The following is a 23,517-nucleotide window of genomic DNA, read 5'->3' on the forward strand; positions in this document are numbered from 1 at the left end:
AATAAATGGCAACGACACGAGCACAAAGGGAACAGCAACAGCAACAACAATAATGAGAAGAACAACATCAACAACAGCGAAAAAAAGTCAAAGACCGATTTGCGCATTTTCGTATTCGTTAATTTTTTATGCAAAATAATATGTGTGTAAGTGCACAAGTGCACAATTGTATATACTATATGCATATAACACTTGCAATGAATACCATGATGAATTAAACGACAACGGGTACACTGATAACATGATTTTTCCAACTTAATTTCTATTTATACTTATGTCGCTTCATATGCAAAGCTCTCACAATAATCGATTTTTATAATTACATACTTTTATTTCGTTACGATTACAGACTCGCGATCTCTGGTAGTTTTGTTCTTGTTTGCTGCACACACATCCGCACAACAATCTACAGAGAAATCAATCAATAAAGTAGCTGCAGATCGATTGGCCAGATTGACAGGATAGGACAGCGAGAGCTGTCAACAATTATATAGAAGGTGAGTTCTAACATATGCGATAATTACTGTGATTTCCTGCAATTTTAATTGCGCTAGGGGAAACGTTTCATTATTCAATTTAGTGAAATATCAATGATAAGCATCAAGAGTAATTAATTACTAATCTAATCTACTGCACTAACTTTATATCAATGCACGGGAAGTACATATTTGCTTAATTAAATACTGACTCAAATCGCTACGATAAATAATAATATCGTCCGTAACTTAGTATTAGGCAGGAGCTGCAAATTTCATTTTCTTGTGGTAGTAGATCGCTAAGCAGGTATAATTCCATATTTTAGAAATTTGTCTATCTATTTACGCTTACATTTTATCTGATTTATAAATGTACATTTATCGAAAACCAAAATATTGTCATTACCATTTTAATACGTCTTATAATAATTACGGTCTCTGGTGTTAGGACCTAAGCTTATTTGCAAGAATATTGCCTGTAATAATAGTTGTTGATGCGGGCGGAGGGTGCGGGGGGAGCCGAGGGTGACAGACCTTGGGTTCAGTTACCAGCAGTGAAAAGCAGCTTTTCGACTATGGCATAATAATCCTTGCAATAGAAGCAGCAGTAGCAGTAGCAGCTTCTTTGCTTCTCATTTTTGGGCACAGCTGAGAGGGCAAACACAAAAAGCTCGCACAGCAAAGGCAAAAGCAAACACAGAAAACAAAGACAGCAACGAGGTGCAAAAGCAACACGCGCGCACACACAACACAGCAAAGCGCAAAGCCAAGAAAAAAGCTCCCTCAGTCGTCAGCTGCTGCGCGTTGCGTTAAGTTTGTGTGCTTTTTGTGTGTCGCGCTATCTCCGCAGAACACGTCTAACCCAAACGACGGATAATACTAAACTAAAATACATATAACATTTAAAAAAAATCGCACACACACACACACACACATACCAATAAATATTTTGGGTGTGTAAAGGTCGAACCTCAGAGACTAAGCAGAGACCTCGTCAAAATAATCGGTAGTCAATCAATTTTTTGTTGTAACCGGCTCACAAGTCGTATGTGGTATATATGGTGACCCGGAGTCGCGTCGCGCGTGTTTTGTCGTTAGCTGTTTGTCGTTGATGTGTGTATCTGTGACCTTATTTGAAATATCAAATATTAGAAGTAAAATACACAACTAGATAGCTAGCTAGCTAGCTAGCTTTAAACACGCACAATTAAACACTAAAAAAACGTATGCGAAAAAGAGAGCTTTACAACAAAAACAACAACAATAATAATAATAATAATAGCGACAACGACAATGAGATTGGCATAGACAACTTCCTCAATTCCTCAGCGTCGTTGAGGTCACATTAGGCAAAGTACGTGGAATAATAATAATAATGATGAAAACAACAACAGTAACAGATTCATTTCGGTTCGAGTTAAGTTCATTGCTTGAACTTAGTACTAGGCGGCGTTTTAAAGTGCGCTCTTTGTCCTGTTCCTCCCTCGCTCTCTTTGTCTTCGCCACTCTCACTTTGGCAACTTCTAAGTCTGTCACATGCTTGTTGTTTAAAATTATTGAAACAGTTTTTAGCACCCGACGATGGCGTCGTCTGATTTGCTTAAATTTGCTAACAAATAAGATAGATGACCAAAAAGCAAAAGCTAAATCCAATGCAGTCAGCATTGAAATACTTGAGCTCGTTCTCTTTTGCTCTCTCTATCTCTATTCATATGTACTACACACACATATGTGTGTGTTCTTATGTATGTATGTATTTGCATTTACTGATGTTGGCTGTCTCGCTTACGCGCACAACATATGTTTTGATTTTGCCTCGCCAGAGAGCTTTGCAAAGCAAAAGTCAATTAAAAACATGTGCGCCACTATTTTTGTTTATTGTTTATAAATGAGCGCATTAAGCAACCAGAGAGCAAACCGTGCGCTCTCGCTCTCTCTCTCTCTCTCTCTGTTTCGTTCGTTCTCTTGCTGAGGTCATGCTCAAAACGAAACACCCACCAACAAACTACAGCTATCAAACGACCCTCGCCGGCGGCGCAGGTTTTTTGCTTTGCAAGTTACGTTAGTGAACAAGCAAGAGTGAGAGCGAGAGCGAAAAAGAGAACACGAATGTGTGAAGCTTCGGTGCAAAGTCAAAAGTAAATGGAAGCTTTTGTTCGCTGCGCAGGTTTTTGGCTTTTGATTGTGCTTTGGCTGTAGCTTTTTTTTTTATTTTTGTACTGTTCTCTCATACATGTGTTTGTATGTATATGGCCAGTACATACCTATATACGTGTGAGTACACAGTCGCTCACACACGCACACACGTAAACAAGTCAAATCGACTGATATAGGAAGAACCTTGTGTGCTCTCATGACTATGAAATGGAATTTAGTTGGTAGTTTTTTTTTATTTGCCTTTTTTTGCCTCTCTTCTTCTTGCTGCTTGCTCGCTTGTCGTTTGCACTTCTCAATGCTGCCGTTGTCGTTGTTGCTGTTGCTGCTGCTGTTCTTCTTCTTGTTATTTCTCGTTGTTGCTTTTTAAGATTACTAGACATTCACATTTCGTGTCCGTTTTGCTGATATCGGACTGCACATTGGCCACTTATGAAGGCATCTCTTCGTCTATCTCTGTCTCTCTATCTCGCTCTGGTGTTGCTGTCTCTGCTTTTCTGATATTCTAAAGATGCCCAAAAGACCTTCCAACCTCCCACTTTGGCTCCCCGCCGCCTCATGGGGCAAAGGGAAGCAAGCACATTTGGCTCATCTGGCATGAGCGTCAGTGCTGACCTCGCTCTGTGTACCCGGTGCAAAGTTATTGATTTCTGTTCTTGTTATACCCGTTATCCAATGGGGCAGAAGGGTATTACTTTTTGTTGAAGGAAAACTATATATGTGATGACGTAGTAAGCTATCTGTGACCTTATGAAGTATATATAGTTGATCAGATATAACTGATTTTTAATGCAGAAGAAGTTCTGAAAGTTTACTGATAGTTTCAATATGATGATGTAATAAAGCACACGAAAGACTGGAATTTTAATAGATATAATAGAATTTATATTCTGAAGGAATCCTGAAAGTTTCAATATGATTGAAAAGAAAAATCTTGAGTACCTAAAGGAAGTAAAATGTTCTCTATGATTTCAGATAACCTTATTAAAACTGGAATAGAATAAATAATTCACACTAAACTGTTTGGTTTTCCCCGAAAAACCGACAAGCGGGTAGCTTACAGTCTACCACACTTAACTTTAACAGTTGTTGCTGTTGCTTTTTTGTCGTTTTATTTTTATCAATCCTTTCGCCGGGCCATGTGCAAAATTGGACAAACACCACACCCGACAGGCGAAAGGGCGCAGAGAGGGAAGGCGGGGTACAGATCAACAATTTTTGACTGTCATTGGTCGGTTGTTGATGTTCTTGCTATATTTGTTGTTGTTGGTTGTCAGTGCCTTTGTTCAATTTCGTTGCTTATCACACACAGAACAAAATACTGATAAGCCAGTTCGTTTTACGTTTCGAATCATCTTTTTTTGTTTTATTGTTTTTCTATTTTTTTTTTTTTCGTCGATGGCATTGAACATTGTTTGCAGGTTTCTTCACCCTTCTTTTATGTGAATACTTATACAAATACGACCATGTGTGTGAGTGTGCGATTTTTTTTCGCGCTGCTGATGTTTTGGCTTTTTGCTTTGTTGCTCTTTGATAATTTCACGCACAAATATCACGTAGCCGGGAGAATCAACTTGGGCCATTTTATGGTGACGCACGTACTCCCCATATATTGGATGTGATAAATTTTCAGTTTTGACGGATGCCACTCGATGTTTTTGTTGCTGTCACTGTTGCTCTTCATCATCTGCTGATTCTTTACATTATTGTTGTTGTGTTGTGCAAGCTTTTTTTCCGGATCCAAAACAGTTGCACACTTTGTGGCGTTTTGGCATTCTTAGAAATTATATAAACTCCTCTTTGTTTAGCATAAAAATGACGTTTTTCTGACAACAAATCAAATATACATATATTTGTAAACATAGACAAACATAATAAGCTAGGAAAATTAAATCAAATTGAAAAAAAATAAGAGTGCAGTGAAAAAATTTCAGTTGTTAAACACGATTTTAACAACGTAAAAGGAAATTCTTTTTGTGCTGGGAAATTGTCAAGGAAAATCTTTCAAAGTGGATGCAATTGCGCTGCGAAACCTCTCTCATGCTAGAATGGCTTTAGCAAGGTAAGCTGAAAATTAAGAATAATATTGATATAGGGCTTAAATATCAAAGTCATTAAAATATTAAAAAACAAGTAAAGTTACAGTCGAGTGTACTCGACTATGAGATACCCTCTACCCATTCTAAATAAAGAAATATATTTTGCAGTATTTTTCAAAATATACCGAATAAACTAAAAATATTAAAATATACCAAATGGTATATTTGGTATATCTGTATAGTACCGCATTCATAATATACCATAGACGGCACAATATACCAGATTGTCAGCCAAAGCAACTAAGACCCCTAGTAAGTAGGCGTTTTTGCCCATACAAAAGTATTTCTTTAATAACTTCCACAATTTTTATCTGATCGCAACCAAATTTTCAGGAATCATAACTACTATAGTAATTATTGTATATACCAAAATGGTGGCAAAATTTGAAACAAACTTGATCTGCGTGCAAACATCACAAATGCTGTCGAAAAAATGATAGCTCTATCTATTATAGTCTCTGAGATCCAGTGTTTCATATGGACGGACGGACAGACACACAGATGGACAGACACACAGACGGACAGACACACAGACGGACAGACGGACATGGCTATATCGTCTCGGCTGTTGACGCTGATCAAGAATATATATACTTCATAGGGTCGGAGATGCCTCGTTCTACCTGTTATATACATTTCCTGCCGGCACAAAGTTATAATACCCTTCTACCTATGGGTAGCGGGTATAAAATAACTATACAACTCGTCATTATTATTCTTTTATTCACCTTGTTGGACTTAAGTTTATTGCAACTTGAAATGTGCGGCTTTGGGGATTAAAGTTTATTGAAATCTTTGCGATATTAAAGTAGATTTGAATTGTATCATAAAACTTCATCTTGCTTTATAAAGTTCTAAATTAAGGTTAACAACATTCATTCCAATTCTTGGCAACGATTTTGTATATTTTTAATATTCATTGTCGGAATCGGTTCTGGTCTCTCAGCCTTGTACAGCAGCCAATTGCTCGGCTGCAGTTTTGTGGCCCAAACCGCAACCCCAACTCCATTAACATTAACATTAACCATTAATTAATGGGCAACAAATTGCAAAGTCAATGTCGCCATTAAAAATCTGTGGAAAACAATAACAAACGAAGGGGAGGGAAAAATCGCATGCTTACATTTAATGCATATATTTCCCTCTGTGTGTGTGTGTGTTACTAAAAATTCAGGGGCAATGCCGTGCCTAGACGTAATTACCGTTATGCTCAAGTGCAACAACGCATGTGGCAGATAAATATCTACAATATATGACTGACCCCGCGGCGCTGCCACCTCGAGATCGTTATCATAAAACGAAACGAAATGAAATGAAATGAAATTTCCTTGCCATGAAAACTCATTGCAAACTATCGTAATTGTAATTGCAACCTTTGCGTTGTCTAATGATGCTGATGCTTCATCAAGAGCAAGCGAGAGAGTCGGAGAGGGAGAGAGGGGGATTGAGCAAGAGAGATAGTTCAATAAGTGATCGTAGTGAAGTGTAGAGGAGAGGAGGGAACTTTTATTTCAAAACTATTACATTCTCCTCGAAGAGACGACTCTCACCTGGTCGCTGATGTGAGAGGTGACCCGAGACTGTTACCCCACCCCTTAACCCTGTCTTCTGCCGCTTACCCCACGTCACTTTCACGCTTTACGAAATGTGTCTTTGCATTGAATTTGTAGCTGAAACTCGATTTCAACTATTTATAGAGAGAAAGTAGACACAGTGAGTGCGCGAGGCCCCAACACACTACACCAACAACAGCAATCTACTGTCGACAGCGCTCTCACTATTACGCGAGAGAGCAAAGAGGCTGCTGACTGAACGGCACACTGAGTGGGAGAGTGGGAGAAATAGAGAGCGTCGCACACAAGGCTCGTGCCAATTCGTTTCAATTCGTTTGGCCGAAGGTGAAGACGACGATGATGATGATGATGGCATGTCAGTGGCTGTGGGCGTGAGGCGTAGAGTAAGAGAATGGGGGAGAGAGAGCACCAAGTAGTTGGTATTGAAGTAGGAGGAGGGGGTTAAGTGGAGGCGTGTGTGTGTCGGAAGGATGGCGCCGGATTTGATGTTGACATCAGCAGAGATTCACATGTGCGCTTGAAGCGACAATAATTGTAGTTGCTGTTGTTTATGTTTCGCTTTCTGTATCTGTATTGTAACGGTTTATTCTCTGCCGCTAACGCTGACGTTGCTGCTGCGATTGCTGTTGTTGTATTTAATTTTTCAATGCGTATCTCTCTGCCAATGCGATTGTATGAGTGTGTGTGTGTACACAAGGAAGTGAGCAAGCTTTTGTAATTTTGTGCTTTGTATTGTTTGTTGCCATTGCAAAGGTGTTTGCGTTTACACACACTCTCATACATTCACTTATCTATGTTTCAACATATGCACTTATACATAAGTATGTGTGTATGTGTGTACATTAGCACGTGTTTGTTTCTCTGTTGTAATTATAGGTTACAAAAGCGATTTGTTAAGTATTGTAGCACATGAAATTAATGTACACGATAAGGTCGTTTTGCTCTATGATTTTGCGTAATTTGCCTTTGATAATTTTCAATGCGATTCCGATATGCGAGAATTATTATCTATGTAGTACGTATATAAATTATCTTTAGCTTTAACACAAATATATCAGATAAAAGTGCTTTAAATGCGTATGCTGATTTGTTATCGATAAGTTTTTGTTTACTTTCTATCTTCCTTGCACGCCAACGTTATATATTATTCGAATATGGTATTTCTAATTTTTTTGTACTGATTATTTTTGTCTACAATCGATAACAGTTGAAACGCGACAACACCGCGTTTACCAATTCTACTATCGATATCACAATCGCTTCCAATTACAAAGCAATGCCAAGTAATTCTTGCCATGGCCAACGCCTCGCACGCAATACAAAATTCATTTGGCACTGAATTGTCAACTTTTGAGGACTATTTCCAGCTATACTTATCAGACCACCATGGTGTTTGTCCCTCAAGTCCCCAAGGTTCCCACAAGTTGTCATACATATATTGACACTAAATGGTCGTACGAAACTTTTAGGGTATCTATTGAGTAGTGTTATAAATAGCGGGCCAGCTATCATAACGGGCCGTATGACAACTTATGGCCAACGCACTTGGTTTCCTAGCATTGCACACACTCGGTTTGTACCCACCAACATATTATATCTAGTATATCTCGACATATCGATTGAGATTTGACCTCAGTACAAACATTCTCAGCTAATGACGTTAATCATAGACGTAATTACAGTTAGAACTGCGCCTTAACGCGTGAATTCAAGTCTCATTTCCATGCATTACATTAGACTGCGAAACCAGAGCTTAATTTAGTACTTGAATATGCAATTTTATCGAATAGATTACTAGATTATTGGAGAATTGGAATTCATAGAGCAATGTCAATGGCTGTAATTGTTTGGTTTTAATTTTAAATATTTAGTTCTATTATATTGAAAAGTTTCGTTTATGAAAATATTTTAACATAAGCAGAATAATACAATTAATGAATCTCGGGACTTAATCTGTTTTAGGACATTTTGAAAAATAGATTTTTGGTTCAAAGTTTAAGTTGAAATTTTGTTCATCTTTTACCAGTCATCTTAATTGTTTTATTTTAATATAATTATTAGATTTTATTAAAACAGAGCGATAGTCTGTAGAGCTTTTACAATCTTATAAGCATCTTAGTCGAGCCCCCTTTCATTCAAATTGAATGCAATCTGGAATATGAACTTATATACTATATACGTATTTGAATGTGACCAGCCATAATTATAATTGCATTAAAGTGGAGCAACATTTTTGTAATGTCGTGTGCTCGTAATTCGTGGGCGAGGATAGCGATGATAAGATGTGTTTTGTTTTAGTGGTTCGACAATAAGTAATAACCAAGTTGAAACACATATTTCGTATTTAAATTGCAGGCAGAGAGCGAACACAACAACTACAACAATTGTACAAATGTACGAATGTACAATACAATAATAATAATAATACTATAAAACAATGCATAGCAAAAACAAAAAAAAAAAGGAGGTGGAGGCTAAAAGCAGACAGCGCGACAATCGCAGCAGCAGCAGCAACAGCAGCGACAACAAAATGCAGGCGACTGCGACGTCGACGGCAGCAGAGACGTCGTCACACCGCTCGCTTAGCCTCGTTACAAGCGCGCGGTCGCGTCAGCCGCGCCCTCGGCAACGCCAACGCCACAAAAGTTGAGCTACAGCTACGGCCGCGACAGCGTCAGCGGCAGCAGCTCAGTTGCCCTCCATGCGGCCACAAATCTTGACGCCGAATTCGTCACCAGGTGGCGATTTACAGCTGCACGCAGCGTCGGCAGCGACGTTAACGCTGGCGTTGGCAGCGTGTACTACTTTTGTTTTCATTGAAAACGTTTGCTGTAATATGTTTGTGGTATGCTGACGTTGGCGTCGCTGCTCACATGGTCACTGAGCTTTGTTGAGCGACGTCGCCGCCACTCATGACACTCATTTAAACGACGCTGCTGCTGCGCCACCTATGCATGAGCTTGGGAAGCTCAGAGCGTTACGTTTTGATGCGCTGCCGTCGAACGCGACGACGTCGTCGCTGCTTGCTACTCTCGGGCTCTGCTCTGCTCTCGCTCTGCGTTTCGTTGCGTTGCGTTACGTTGCCTCGTCGCTCGTTTGTTTTGGGTTGTATTGACCTTCTTAAAAAGTAGGTAACCTCATTTCTCATTTATCGTGTACAACTTACATGCTGCTGTCGCTGTCGCTGCTTCTGCCGCGGCTACGCTACGTCGCAGCGTCGTTCGCCACTCTCTGACTAACTTTGCCCATGAGAGCGCTGGCTGTGGAGCATGAGGAGGAGGTGGAGGAAGAGAGGGCGCAGAAGGGTGTGGGAGGAGGAGGAGGCAACGCGACGATTGCTTAGCAATTGTCTGTCATTCAAGTCGTACGCACAGTGCGCGTCATTGTTTGACCAACGCGTTGGTCATTTGTACACTCTTTGCTACTTAGGCAGAGGGTGGGGAAGAGGGGTGGCGCAGAGGTGAGCAGATTAACATTACTTGAAAGCGCCGCAAAGAGAGGGAGTGAGAATGGGCTATGGACAACACACAGATTCAAGGCTTTTATCGTTCCAAATGCGGCTGTAATTCGTTTCTAAGAATACCCTACACTTGAATGGGCATTCAACATTTTATGTGCAGTTGGTGATGTAATATATTCTTAATCGGATTTCCTAGAAACATGTCGTTTTTATTGAAAGTTTCTTAAAATAATAATGTGGTAAGATTCTTCGTTATTTTTATTGATGTAATATATTTTTAATCGGATTTCCTAGAAATATTATTATGTGCCCTATTATGCCCTTATAATATGTCGGTTTTATTGAAATTTTCTTAAAATAATAATGTGGTAAGATTCTTTATTATTTTTATTAAGAAACCCGTATTTTGAAACAAAATGAAACAATTTAGAATGTCATAAAATAATGTAGTATTTAGTATGTGTAGCTATATTTAGTAATAATAATGTTGCTTTCGAATATTAGAGTTGGTTAGTAAAATAATGAGGTGTATAGTTTTAATTTTTAATTTTTTTATCATTTTGAAAATTATTATTTTTAAACAATAATTTAGCGAAGATTATTTAATCAAATCTTACTAGACCTTCTTTTTAATATTATAGTATTACTATATAATATAATAATATTACATTATATCAGAATAAAATGTCGTTCTTATTAAGAGTACCTAAAAATAAAATTGTATTAATAAAATTACTATAAATACAAAAAAAAAACAAAAATGAAAAAAGTTTGAAACGCAATTCTAAATTATTCAAAAATTCTATAAGCTTTATGGAGGGCAGAACAACATCGAAATGAGTTGAGAACTTGTGTAGGTCATTCTCAGTTTTGTGTGTACTCTGCTCTATATTTAGTTCAGAGGTCACACGAAAAATTATACGTTTAGACAAATTGAAATTGGTTTGTTTTAGGAAATTGTAATCATTAATTTTCAATGCAATGCCAATAAACGCGAGCCATTAATCATCAAATTTACATATAAAAATATGGAGCAAAGTGGGCTGTGTGTAATGCAGATGATCTAATGCGAGGTCTAAGGGGGGGCTTAGCTATAACAATGTGCTATTCATATAACTGTATCGATAATTACAGTATATAGACAACTGTATTCAAGTTGATTTGTATTATTTGTTGCTTCCTGGTTCTCAGCTGACGTCAGAGGATTAGCTTTTCATTTATGTTGTATTCAATAAATAATGCGATAATCTTTAAACAATTTCACATTGATTGTTGCACTTGGAATTCATGTTTCCCCTTCCCCCCTTGCCACGCAGCTCAAGCTCAACCCATCTAAGCAGTGTGCGTGCATAAACATTCAACATTTTTCGTTCGCCAGCTGCTGCTGCGTCGACGTCGACGTCGCCGTCGTCAGTCTCGTTTACTATTGACACCATTAATGCTGCCATGCTGCCCCAATGTAGGTCAATTGCGCGCTAATTGCCCCGCACTCGCTGACTGAGTCGTGTATGTGAGAGCAAGAGCGAGAGAGACAGAGTGAGAGAGAGGCAGAGAGAGGGCGGTGTGTGTAGCTTCAGAGTCTCTCAATGTTGCCGTCAGTGCCGTTGAATGATTGACGCTGCCGTTGACGACGCTGCTGGCAACAGCAGCAGCAGCTTGACCTTTTGGGCAGCAGCAAGCTGCGTTTTCAAAGAAATTTCGCATATTACGCATACGCCATGTACGACAGTTAAGCTGAACTTCGTTCACAACAAAAGGCAAGGCGCTTGTTATAATGCCGCCTCTGCCATCCTTCCCTCTACACTCTTGTGGTCGCTGTGATTGTTGTTGCTCTTGTTGTTGTTGTTGCTGTTGTTGTTGGTTATTTTCGGCAGGCAGCAACTCTGACCCAGTTTCCGCTTTTTAGGCACCGCAAAATTCACAACTCAAAAACTCTGCTTTGCTTTCCGTGTCGTGTCTCCAGAGCCGCTTTTGCTCTTGCGCTCGCTTGCTGTTCATCTCCCTCTATGCCCCTCGGGCGCTTCAAGTTCCCCCCTACGTTAAAAAAAGGTCATGCGTTCATCCATACATATATGTATATGTATTTTTTTTTTTTGCATATTTCATGATTTAATCAAAGATATTATACGCACACACACACATACACATTTAGACACTGGGCCAACCAGGGAGTGCCTGGGAGCAAAGGGACCAAACCACAAGGCTGCCGCCTGCCTGCTGCCTGCCCCTTCATGTTCCCCCCATGCCCCCTATTTCGAGGGCAATAAAACTGAAACTTGACCCAATTCTGCCAATGGCAACCGACAGGCATGAAAACAACACACAGCTCCACATCACAATAGAAATATTCAAAATCTATGTAGATGTATTTTTCGGGGTGTATTGTGTGATGCTGGGCACACTCACTCTATACTGAGAGAGGGGGGAGGGAGGGAGAATTGCGGCACAAACTTAATAAACAATTGGGCTATTTCGCTTCCACTTGATTGCTCAACTTCAAACAGAGACGCCCAAAAACCCCCAAGGGTCTGCATGTGCTAATTAGAGCAAGCATTTCCAATCGAATTTATGGCTCTGTTAACTATCGATAGTATTCGAAAATGAACGCATATATGTACATATTTTTTGAAAACGAAAAAGTAGGTTGAAGATGGTGTTTATAGTAGGTTAAATCGATCATCAGTTAAAACTATTTTAACAGTTTAATTGAAAAAGTTTTAAAACTATAAACTATCGATAGTAGCTTTGATAAGGACAAAGTACAAACTATCGATTGTCTTATCGAAGTACTTATTACAGTCTTGGATGATTAGAAGTTTCGCTATGTTGTTTTAATTTAATATAAGTTAAATATTTTGGTTATATTTATATTATGTATTTATTGTGTTTCTGTTAACTATCGATAGTATTCGATAATGAACGCACATATATATTTTGAAAACGAAAAAGTAGGTTGAAGATGGTGTTTATAGTAGTTTAAATCGATTATCATTTAGAACTGTTATAACAGTTTAATTGAAAAGGTTTTATTAATATAAACTATAGATAATAGATTTGATAAAGACAAACTACAAACTATCGATTGTCTTGTCGAAGTATTTATTACAGTCTTGGATGAATACAAGTTGTTTTAATTTAACATAAGCGAATTATTTTTATTATATTTTTATTATTTTGTATTTATTTTGTTATTATTTATTTAAAATGTTGCTTACTATCGATAGCATGCTTTCATTGCTCTTTCTCTGCAGCCACATTATTTCAATTAGAGCTATATAGTAGTAGCATTATTCATGTATGAATATTAATTTTCATTGCCTCCGCCCAAATGATGTTATCCATTGATTAGTCACTCGCTGAGGCGGCACATCACCATCACCAACAACAACAACAACAACTACAATCTATAGCAATTCATTCACAATCTGCAAAAGTTGGCGTTGTGTGCGCGCATTCAAGTCGTTTTCCATTTTGTGCCTCACAGTCATTATTAATCGCATATCGCATCGGTTTCCCCACCCCGCTCTCTGCAATCACTTAATACAGTCATTTGCCTAGGGCCAGGGCCAAACACAACCACATAGTATATAGAGAAGGCAACCCCTACCGGGTTTGGGTTTTAGTGTCGATTCTATTTCGTTTCATTTCATTTCATTTCATTTCGCCTCATTTCGTTTCGTTTCATTGGACAGCGCTGCTCTCCCGTTCCTGTTCCCGTTCCCTGCTCTAGCATTTGACTATTATTACTTGCCCATTACTATTATTATGTATTTTCATTAGTTTATTGTGTCGGTCTTGTTGCTAACCCGGAGTACACACGGGCATCTCTCGGCTCGGCTTTTGGCCCCCAGGCGACGACGACGACGACGATGCTTTTCCCCTTGTTTTGTTTCTTTGTCTCGCGCCGTGTAATTTACGCGCTTCGATACGTTTTTCACTTTAACTCTCTGGCTAACTGACCGCGCAATGTTCCTAACCTTGTGTCGACTACTGCATTGTTGTTGTTGTTGTTGTTGATTGTTGTACCTTTAACCTTTGCTGCTCAATGCGCACTGCGAAGTCGACGTCGTATCCTTGAAAGTGTCTGCTGTCTGAGGGTCATCAACTACAATTTTGTTGTCGCACACACACACACATAAAAAAGCTATAGCTATTTGTATTTTCATGGCCATAAAAAAAAGAATCGGGAGAAGGAAGAAGCCAAGTCAAGTCAGTTGGCCAACATATTCATCCCTAAGGTGTGGCATTTGATATGTGTGTGTGTGTTGTTGGCATGTGCGGGCATTAATGATAATTATAAGCGATAGCTAACAGAGCTCTCATTCCTTCTCCTCCTCCGCCTCGTAACTTCAGCCATTATCAGTAATTGCCATTGTCCAATATCGATTTTCATAGCAGCTAAAACGCTTTGCATGTTTGCCCATATATGTACATATATAAACAACTATAACTATAACTATAACAATATAACCAAACCCGGGCAATGTAACTGTATGAATATTGTGTATGTACGTAGTACGTCGTCGGTAAGCCAAGCAAATAAAGCGGCCTTTCAGGTCAGGGCTTTACACTGCTATATAAATAATAACATACACAACAGTGTTGACGAAAAAAAAAAAAAAAGAGGTTGCTCTCTTGATAATTATCTGACAATGAGCTGCGGGGCAATATGCTCATTGAAATCGGCTAAAAAGCTAGAGAAAAGTAAACGTCATAACTTTTTGCTGCATGCTGCTGCTGCACAGAAGAAACTGGGTTATAATTGAAGTCAATGGCGTTTCAACATAAATATCAGCAAGAAAGAGAGAGAGAGAGAGAGAGAGCGAAAAGAAGAAGACACTTGTAATAAGTAAAGATTTATGGTCTTGGGATGATGTTGTTGCGCCGGCGCATTGTTTTCCCTTTGCTGCGGTTTATTTTTGGCATGTTCCATTCCGTTTCATTCCACTGGCCTTCAAAAGACAACATGCACGTGCGTGACAAAAATGATGACAGCCGGCAAAGCAGAGGAATGGGAATGAGAAGCGGTGCCTGGGCACCAATTGTGCCCAGCTGTAGTTGTAGTTGTAGTTGTGTAGTTCTCTTTGTCGGAGATATCTCAAGGGTAGCCTCGCGTTGTTGTTTCGTTTCCATATCGTTTCTGTTGCTTTGTAGTAGAGTTTGGCACCGCCCCGTTGACCATGAGGCCGTCTACCTTCGACTACAACCGCAACGACAACAGCAGCGACAGCAGCAACATCAGCGACAACAGCAATGGCAACAGCAACAGAGCTGAGTCGACTGCTGCTGCCACTTCCACTTACACTCGACCAGACATGCTCCTTAAGCTCTTTTAATCATTTTCATGCTGCCTCCGCTTCTGTGTGTTTATTTATTGCCCTCCACTCGACAACAGCAGCAGCAACAACAACAACAACCGCAGTTGGCGTCGTGTTCGCTTAGGCCTCAATCTCAATGTCTACCTCTTGTAATTTGTATCTTTAAGATACTACAGCAAATGCTGCCGCATCTCTCCAGATCTTCTTCACATTAAATATTTATTATGTAGCCAAAGAGTTCAACTCACAACTCGCTCGCTCGCTCGCTTCGCTGTCCGCGTTGGTCTCGTGTGTCCCTCAATTCTTTCTTTGTGTTTCTTTTTTTTTTCATTTTGTCTTCTTCTGTTTGCTGCCGCCGCTGCGGTCGTCGCTTGTGTTTCCGCTTCGTGTCCAAAAGTATCTCAAGAGCAATAACTACATGTGCTCTCGCCTTTGCTCTGCTCTGCTATGGCTGCTTTGCTGCTGCGGTTTTGCTGTCTGTCTGTCTGTCCGTCTGTCTGGCTGGATGGCTGGCCAGCTACTTAATGCCAAGCAACTTCTATGCCTCAACCTCTGGTTATTCTCCTTCACACACAGAAGGTTTCTCTCTGCTACCCTAACCCCGAAAGTATATTGGTTTGCCCCTCTAATAAATGACTACTTAAATAATGAGGGAACAATACTCAGCGGCTTGTTTGATTCGTTTTTAATTGAATTATGATTAATTTGATTATTTCACATACACATAGAGTATCCACAATTCGTTTGCTTCAAAGCGAAACCGACTCTTCTGCTTTGTTAATAAGTATAATCGGACTGTATCCACTTCAACATCGTCGTCGTCATCGTCATCGTCGTTGTCGTCATCTGCTTGCCTGCCGCCTGCCTTTTTTTCAGATAGTTTTTTGTGTTTTATTTCTTCTTTTTATTGTTGTTAATCGCTTCTATTATATCGCATTTGACTGCCTGCCTTTTTTTCTCAGCTATCTGCACATTTTGATCTCGTTCGTCATTTTCCATGTGCTCTCGCTTCCCGCTGCTCTGCTCTTCGTGACACGACGCAGAACTTCTCACTAATTACAGTTAATCATTTCACAAAGGTTTTTCCACTACCTTGACTTGAGTTTTTTCTTCCACATTTCCCATTTTCTTTTCTGTGTGTTGCCCTCCCAAGTCGTTGGCTTTTAATTTGCATAGTAAATCAGTTCTTGTTTGTTGTGTGTTTGTTGTTGTTTGGGGTGCTGTCATCTCTGCTTTTGGACGTCGTTTGTTCGTTCGTTAGTTTCGGGGCGCCTCTTCGCCGGAAAAGCGTGAAAATTATGCCAGCTTATCGTTGTAGCTTTCACCAAATTCTTGTAAAAAAGCCAGCCTATCGCTTCATTTACATCGTTTGACACTCACTTTGTGAAATTTGATAGTCGTTAGAAAGTATTACGAGCATTCGTGTACCAAACTCACAAACTCACAACACTAACGCGATACAGCAACTTAGGACTCTGCCTAGGGTCTGGGCTTGGCCAAAGAAATTAGCCATGTTTCTTGTAAAACATACAAAACAAAAAAAGAAAAACAGAAAAACGATTAAGTGTTGAGCCTACTTTGAGGTCTGTTTTATGTTCAAGAGTAGCTGATAACGTTTTATCTGATGTTCTGTTGGGGAACAAGTTGAAGTACAGACCTAAATGTCATTAAAGTTGAACCTCGAATTTTATTGATTTTAAGAAGTGTTGAATATTTGTTTGTTTTGTACTAATAAGAAACTAAATGGTCATTACAAATTAAAAGATTTATTTTTATTTGTTTTTACTAACTTTTTCCTCTAAAATTGATTATTTTATGATTTTTGTGATACATTATAAATCTATTTAAATCGAAAAGGTTAAATTGGCTGAACTCTTTATTTGTTTTATAAATTCGTACCCACTTGTGATAAATAAATATTTTTCAAATAAAGAATTTTTTACAAAAAATTATATTATAGCAATTGGTTGGATAGATTATCAATAGATCATTTTTATTTTTCTGAATATAATACTAATAAATTAAATAAATATTTTTCAATGTGGTTCTATAAAAAATTGTACTCAAATAAAACAAAAATAATGTTGGTAGCATAGATGATCAATGAATCAATTGTTATTATCGAAATCTCATTTTTTTTTTTCTATAAAATATCGTGTTCATAGTTTCTCTACATTTATCGAACTATCGATTACGAGTAAATGCTGTGAAATACTATCGATTGGTATCTCAAATAAAATCAAAATAATGTTGGTAGCATAGATGATCAATGAATCAATTATTATTATGGAAAGTTAATTTTTTATTTTTCTATTGAATATCGTGTTCATAGATTAAAATTTCTTACATTTATCGAACTATCGATTATACAGTTAATGCTGTGAAATGCTATCGATTGGTATCAATTGCTGCAAACTGCATTCGTTTTGAATCGGAAATTGATATCCAATTTAATGATATTGCAAATAATTGTTATTAACTCAATTTCAACGTTTTAATAGAAAATCGTTGTTTTCCCATGACAAATGCAAAATTGAATCGAATGCAGACGCGCTTCGTTCGCTTTGCTATTAACGTGTTTTTGAAGTGCAAGTAAAAGTGAATTTCAGTAAAATTCACTTCCTGCTTGTGCGATGTTGCAGCTGCCACAAACACACACACATACACAGACAAACATATATAATTAGCAGCAATATTTTGTGGCTATTTGAAAGCCGTTGAGTCTGCGAGTCGTTGTACAAATTGAAATTGGTCCTTTTTGGTGAAATGAAAACGGCCAAAGCGAAGCGATGAAAACAAGCCGCCAGTTGAAGAGGCTGCTGTAGTGGGGGGAGGAGGATTGCAGGGGGGAGGGAGAGAGGGGAGGGAGTATTGCGGTGGCAACGAGTTGGAGGCAACAACAACAACAGCTTTGGTTGTTGGCGCATGCTGGGCGGCAGCATTAACAACAACAACAGCAGCAGCGTGAGTATCTTTCACTCAAATGAAAGTAATGAAAGTACACACAACTCGCACACACACCTTAAGGCGGGAAGACTGAGCCAGCGAGCGAGAAACGAAATCAAATGAAGAAATGAAATTTGCTTTCAAAGAGCTCAGCTCACAAATGCCTCAGCAGCTGCCAATTGTGACGTCAACTGCGACTGCGACAGCGCAGTCAACGTCGAATGAAAGCTTTTTGGCACTGGCCCGACGACAGCTGCTGCTGCTGCTGCTGTTGTTGCAACAACAACAGCAGCAGCCCGTGTTCAAGGTGGCAACTGTCATTCAGTTAAAGCTGAAGCTGAAGTCAAAGTCAAAGCTGGAGCAGCGTCCTCAGCTTGGCATTAACTTGACACCTTGCTGCTTGAAATTTATGAAGTGAGAGCGAATGCGACGTTGCGTTGCCTCCTCTCTCTGTCTCTTTTCAACTGCAACACTTGGCATGCATTACTTTCTCTTCCTGTTGGCGCTAAATGATGGATATCATAAAGAGTTTTTCGGGCCCCAGTCACTCAGAGTTTCCCATGTGGGTGCCATTGGGTGCAGCGTAAAATAAAAGACGCAAGTTGACCAAATACAATACAATGAAAACAACAATAACAAATGACAGTTGTCGCGTTGTCTTGTCTTGTCCCTTGTCTCTCCCATGTCCCATGTCCCATGTCTCTTGTCGCTTGTCTCGCATCGAAAAGGCAACTTTATCTCAATTGCCTAAGCGCAGCTGCTTCATGGCAGTCTCTGGGCTTTTCTTTAATTTCATTTTTTTTTGTTGTCGTTGCTTTTGACTGGATTTCATTTGTTCAAATGTCGTTTGTTGCATTTGGAGACACCCACACACTGTGTTGCAAGAGAAGGCGAACTCGCAGTTTGTCGAGTTTTTTTTTTATGGCCTCAAAAGTTGCAGTTTATATTATTAGTTTTGTCTCTGGCTGCAGAGTTAATTTTGAAAAGTTTTAAGCTAATTGGAAAATGGTTTTAAAATCATGCTGCTGATTATTTATTAATGAGTTGTTTGAAAGAGTTCAGACAAGTTTTTAAGTGTTTACGTAAAGCTAACATTCCCTTGCAGAATAATCAAATGTATAAAATGGGAATTATATATGTAAAAAAAACATAAAATTATAATATACATTTAACGATTTATAATATAGAATGAAAGTAAAACATTATAATATTCATTTATTTAAAACTTTAACTATATTTGAAATTTTTCTGTCTGAAATTTCAAATCTTAAATATTCTGCAAGAATTCTAAAACATGAATGAAAATATTTATAAATAAACAAACCATTAAATTCTCTTCAATAATTCTAAAACATGAATGCAAAATTACAACTATTAATATGACTAAAATTTTAAATGAGTTTCTATATATAGTTTCACATAATTCCTAATAATTTATGGCTGTCATTTTAAATTGCAAATATATGTTAAAAAAAATTCTAAAAAAAATCAGAAAAAGCGAAAGTAAAGTATGTATTGTAATCAATATGTGAGTGAACTCGATGTTAACTTACTCGATGTTGAACTTTTCAATAGCTCAACTGATAGTTACAATCTTTTGTCGATTCTGTTGCCTTTAAGCAAAATCTGAGTCACATGTAGATTTCTTTTTTTTTTTTTTATTGCTGCTTTGCTATCGAAATTTGCATTTGTGAATTGTTGGTTGTTTTAAGTTTATTGCACAATTGGACAAGAAGTTAAATGACATAAACCATAAACATGAAGTGTGTGAGCGTCGCACACTGTGGCAAAATGCCATGAGAAATTAGCATAAGAAAATTGTTTGCTTAATGAGAGCTGCTCCCCTTCTTCATCTTCTTTTGTCCCCTCTTAGCAATTATTATTGTGCTTCTTTTGTAAGCACATTGAATTCATTGCAATTTTATGACAAACAAAAACTCATTGAAGTTATCTGTTTTTATTTTTTTTTGTGATTTTCTGTTTTTGTTGCTTGCCACTGTGCTTGGAGTCGGTTTTAAAATGTAGACTCTGTCGATCCCCCCCAGTCGCAGTTTCAGTTGCAGTTGCAGTGTATCCGATAAGTTGCGCTTTATGGCTGCGCCAGTTCATTAAATTTAGTTTACCAGACAGCGACAACAATGTCTGCACAGAGAGACCTCCTTCTCTGTCTCTGTCTCCTTCTGCTTCTCATTCTCCCTCTCCTTCTGCTTCGCCAGCTGATTGCCGATGCGGTCCCCGGTTCAACTTTAGCTTCAGACTGCGGAACGGTTTTGCGAGTAGCTTTTGCACAAACTGGCTACAAAAACGACAACTCACACACACACACACACACACACAGACGAGACACATACGCATACCAAACCACAGACACACACACACACACACACACAGTCCTGTTCTCAGTCTCCCCAACTTCGGCATCTGATACACTCTATATACATAACATATATACAGTAGTCTCCAGCTTTGTGCCAAAGTAGTAAATTTAATGTCAGTTGCATTTAAATTGAAACTTGGAGTTTCTGCTACGCTTAAGGGAGGAGAAAAGGCGAAGAGAGAGAGAGAGAGAGTGAGTGCAACAACAAATAACACAGCCGTGGAAAGTTCGCAACATTAAACCGAAAAAGGAATACCCTATAACAAGAAATTCAATTACTTTTATGACAGCCCTTTCGGGTTAGAATAAAAAGTCATTTATATTGTTTAATATCGTTTTATTTTGTCTTTATTCTTTCAAACATTTTTGTTAAAATATTCGGTTTTAGACTCCGTTTTACCATTGAGAAAGTCTTTCGTATAGAATAAGTTTTAAATTTATATTATTTTATGATTCTTAGTACACTTCAAATATATATGAATAATTGATACGTATATTTGGTTGCTAGTTTATATTATATAAAATTGTACTTTTCTCTAAAATTGTCTTGAAACAATCGTCATTAAATTATTAAATCAACTTTTTACAAATGTGTTGCTTTAAATGTAATATAAAAACTTTTCCTTTAACGAAATTCTTATTATGTTCCCTAAATTAATTTTTTTCTATATTACTTTTACTTAATTGTTAAATTTCTTTTCTTTTATTACAATGTATAATTATAACTATCATCACATGAAATTTTCAAAAACTAGTAAACATTTAATGTAATTAAACTGATTATTAGTTGTAACTTCAGCTTAAATTCTATACCATCTACAACCCAAAAAGTATATGCAGACCTTGTTTAGTTTAGCTTTAACAATATATAAAGTGTGCCACGCCTCCTTCACTGTGTTACACAGTTTACGACAGAATCGTAACTCCCTCTTTTGTCTTTGCCACAGCAATGTGAATGCTTCACGGTTGCAGCTCCACAGTCCTCTTTGTCAGCCTCATCGTCATCCTCATCATGCTCAACCTCGACATTGCTGATGTTCTCTCGGCCTGTCGACAGTTTGAGTTAATTTCGTTGCCTCCGCCTTTTCCACACATTTAGCTCACACACACACACACGTGTCTCGGTATCTTTTGCATCTGGCATGCAATGGTTGCATGCCCCTCTCACTACTCACTACTCACTACTGAGCTCAGCTTGCAACATCAACTGCGTTCGTCGTCTCGCAATCCTCCAATTTCCAGTGCCAATCTCAAGCCCTAGCCCAACACCAATCCCAATCCCTTTTTATGGCCTCGTCTCTCAGTCCGTCCCTCCGTCCGTCTGTGTTGTGTCCCTCACAAATTTAAAGTTGAGCAACAACGAGTAAAAGTTGGCCCCTTGTTGTTGTATTGCTTTAACGCGCTCCACTGAAAGATACAAATTGTTATGCAAAATGGTGAAAAGTTTCATTTGGCATCCTCAGCGACCGACCGAGTTTTTTTCTTTTTTTTTTTTTTTTTGTTTTTGTTTTCTTTTCTTTCTTTCTGTCGCGCTGTGCTTTGCTTTTTATGCAAAATTTTTTTACATTTTGATTTATTTTCATTTTATGTTGATCTGCTTTTCTGCTGCTTTCCGCCTCTGTCGACGTCGCGACGTCTGCGCTTTTATTTAATTCTCTTTTTTTTTGCGCTCGGTTTTAGTTGTCGTGGAGTTGCCTTCACTTTTTTTATCTGCCCATTGTGCGCAACTTCAATTGACTTTATTTGACTTGATGGTCTGATGTTTGCTCGCCCTTCCCTCATCTCGATCTCTTTTCCCTCTCTCCCCTCTCACATGTAGTTTGTGTTTGTTGCTGTTTGTCATCGTTGTTGTCTGTCATCGTCATCGGATTGAAAAAAGATCCCTTTTTGCGACAACCTCAGTCTCAGCTCTCATCTCTCAGCTCTCATCTCTCGACTTCATTTTCATCTTCAACTTCAACCCTCTTCTTACCCCTCTGACATTCCCAGCTCTCTTAAGTGTCTGTCTTGGCTTGGAACAATGCACGACGATGATATCGCATACGCGTCGAGGCTGAAAAATTGTTGTGATTTTCTGCACAATATGCTATTTAAATTGTTTAATAAGCGCTTACATTATGCGACCTTTTTTCTTCTTCTTTTTGTTGTATATAAATTGCGATCTCTACCCTTTAAGCTCTTAACTCGGATCAAATTACACCTCTTTATGTTATTAATCTGTTGATGGAATACTTCAAATGTCACTGCACAGCAAGTTGGCAGTTGATTGCTCTGATCGTTATTTAAGACGGTTAATTTCAGATTTCGCTTATTAGTGTCTTTGGGTCTTTAAAATGATATAGGTTATACGATAAGCTATCGCTGTATTGAAATGATTGGATTGAAACAGAATAAAAGCGTGCACAAGTTAGCAGTTAAATGGAACAATTGAAATGGAACACAAAATGCAATTCCATTTCAGTTTTGCTTATGTTAAAATATGCAAATGTCTAGCAACATGATTCTTATTTTTTGCGAAATTCTCTTCTTCAAATTTGGATAGAATCCAAGGCCAGCAGTAAAAGAACTGGGCATCGCCCTAAGCTATATTAAAACCCTGGCACAACGAGCTTCGACAGTAAAGAACAAAAAAACACGAGACGCCCTAAAATGTTGAGAGCTCATCGGACGTTTAATGCCCTGAATGGTCATTGAGACACGATGGAATGGACAAACAGACGGCCAGATAATATGCATGTATACTAAATAAAAGGCTTTTTGGCTTCTAACGTTCATAATTACTAAGCACACATACACACACCCCGTCTACACGCAGCAGCTCGTTAATTATGCCGTCTAAACCTACCAAATTATGACAAATTTCAATACGACCAAAAAAAATGAGGAGGAGAGATACGAAAGAAACAAAATATAAAAAAAAAACACAGTATGCGAAGAGAGTCAAATGAGTTCAAATAGTCCGCCCATTTAAATAAACAAAGGCGGGGCGGGGCGGGCAGGAAACGTGAGGGGAAATAGTGCGAAGATAGGAGGAGGCTATAAATGAAACTACTACGACTACTAAGCGATACTACAGACACAACATTCTATATAGTATAGTTGTATGGCAAACA

The 23,517-nt window shown here is 38.4% G+C and overlaps 1 long non-coding RNA gene across 1 annotated transcript in view; it reads left to right on the forward strand.

Moving 5' to 3' along the window:
• The window catches only part of LOC133838305 (uncharacterized), a 30,246-nt gene that overhangs the window by 1,563 nt on the left and 5,166 nt on the right, over positions 1 to 23,517 (forward strand). The window contains exon 2 of the long non-coding RNA XR_009893931.1: positions 350 to 497. This is a non-coding gene — a long non-coding RNA (uncharacterized LOC133838305). The remainder of the gene's footprint in view (positions 1 to 349; positions 498 to 23,517) is intronic.

The sequence above is a fragment of the Drosophila sulfurigaster genome, chromosome 2R, assembly GCF_023558435.1.
Source record: "Drosophila sulfurigaster albostrigata strain 15112-1811.04 chromosome 2R, ASM2355843v2, whole genome shotgun sequence".
Taxonomy (NCBI): domain Eukaryota; kingdom Metazoa; phylum Arthropoda; class Insecta; order Diptera; family Drosophilidae; genus Drosophila; species Drosophila sulfurigaster.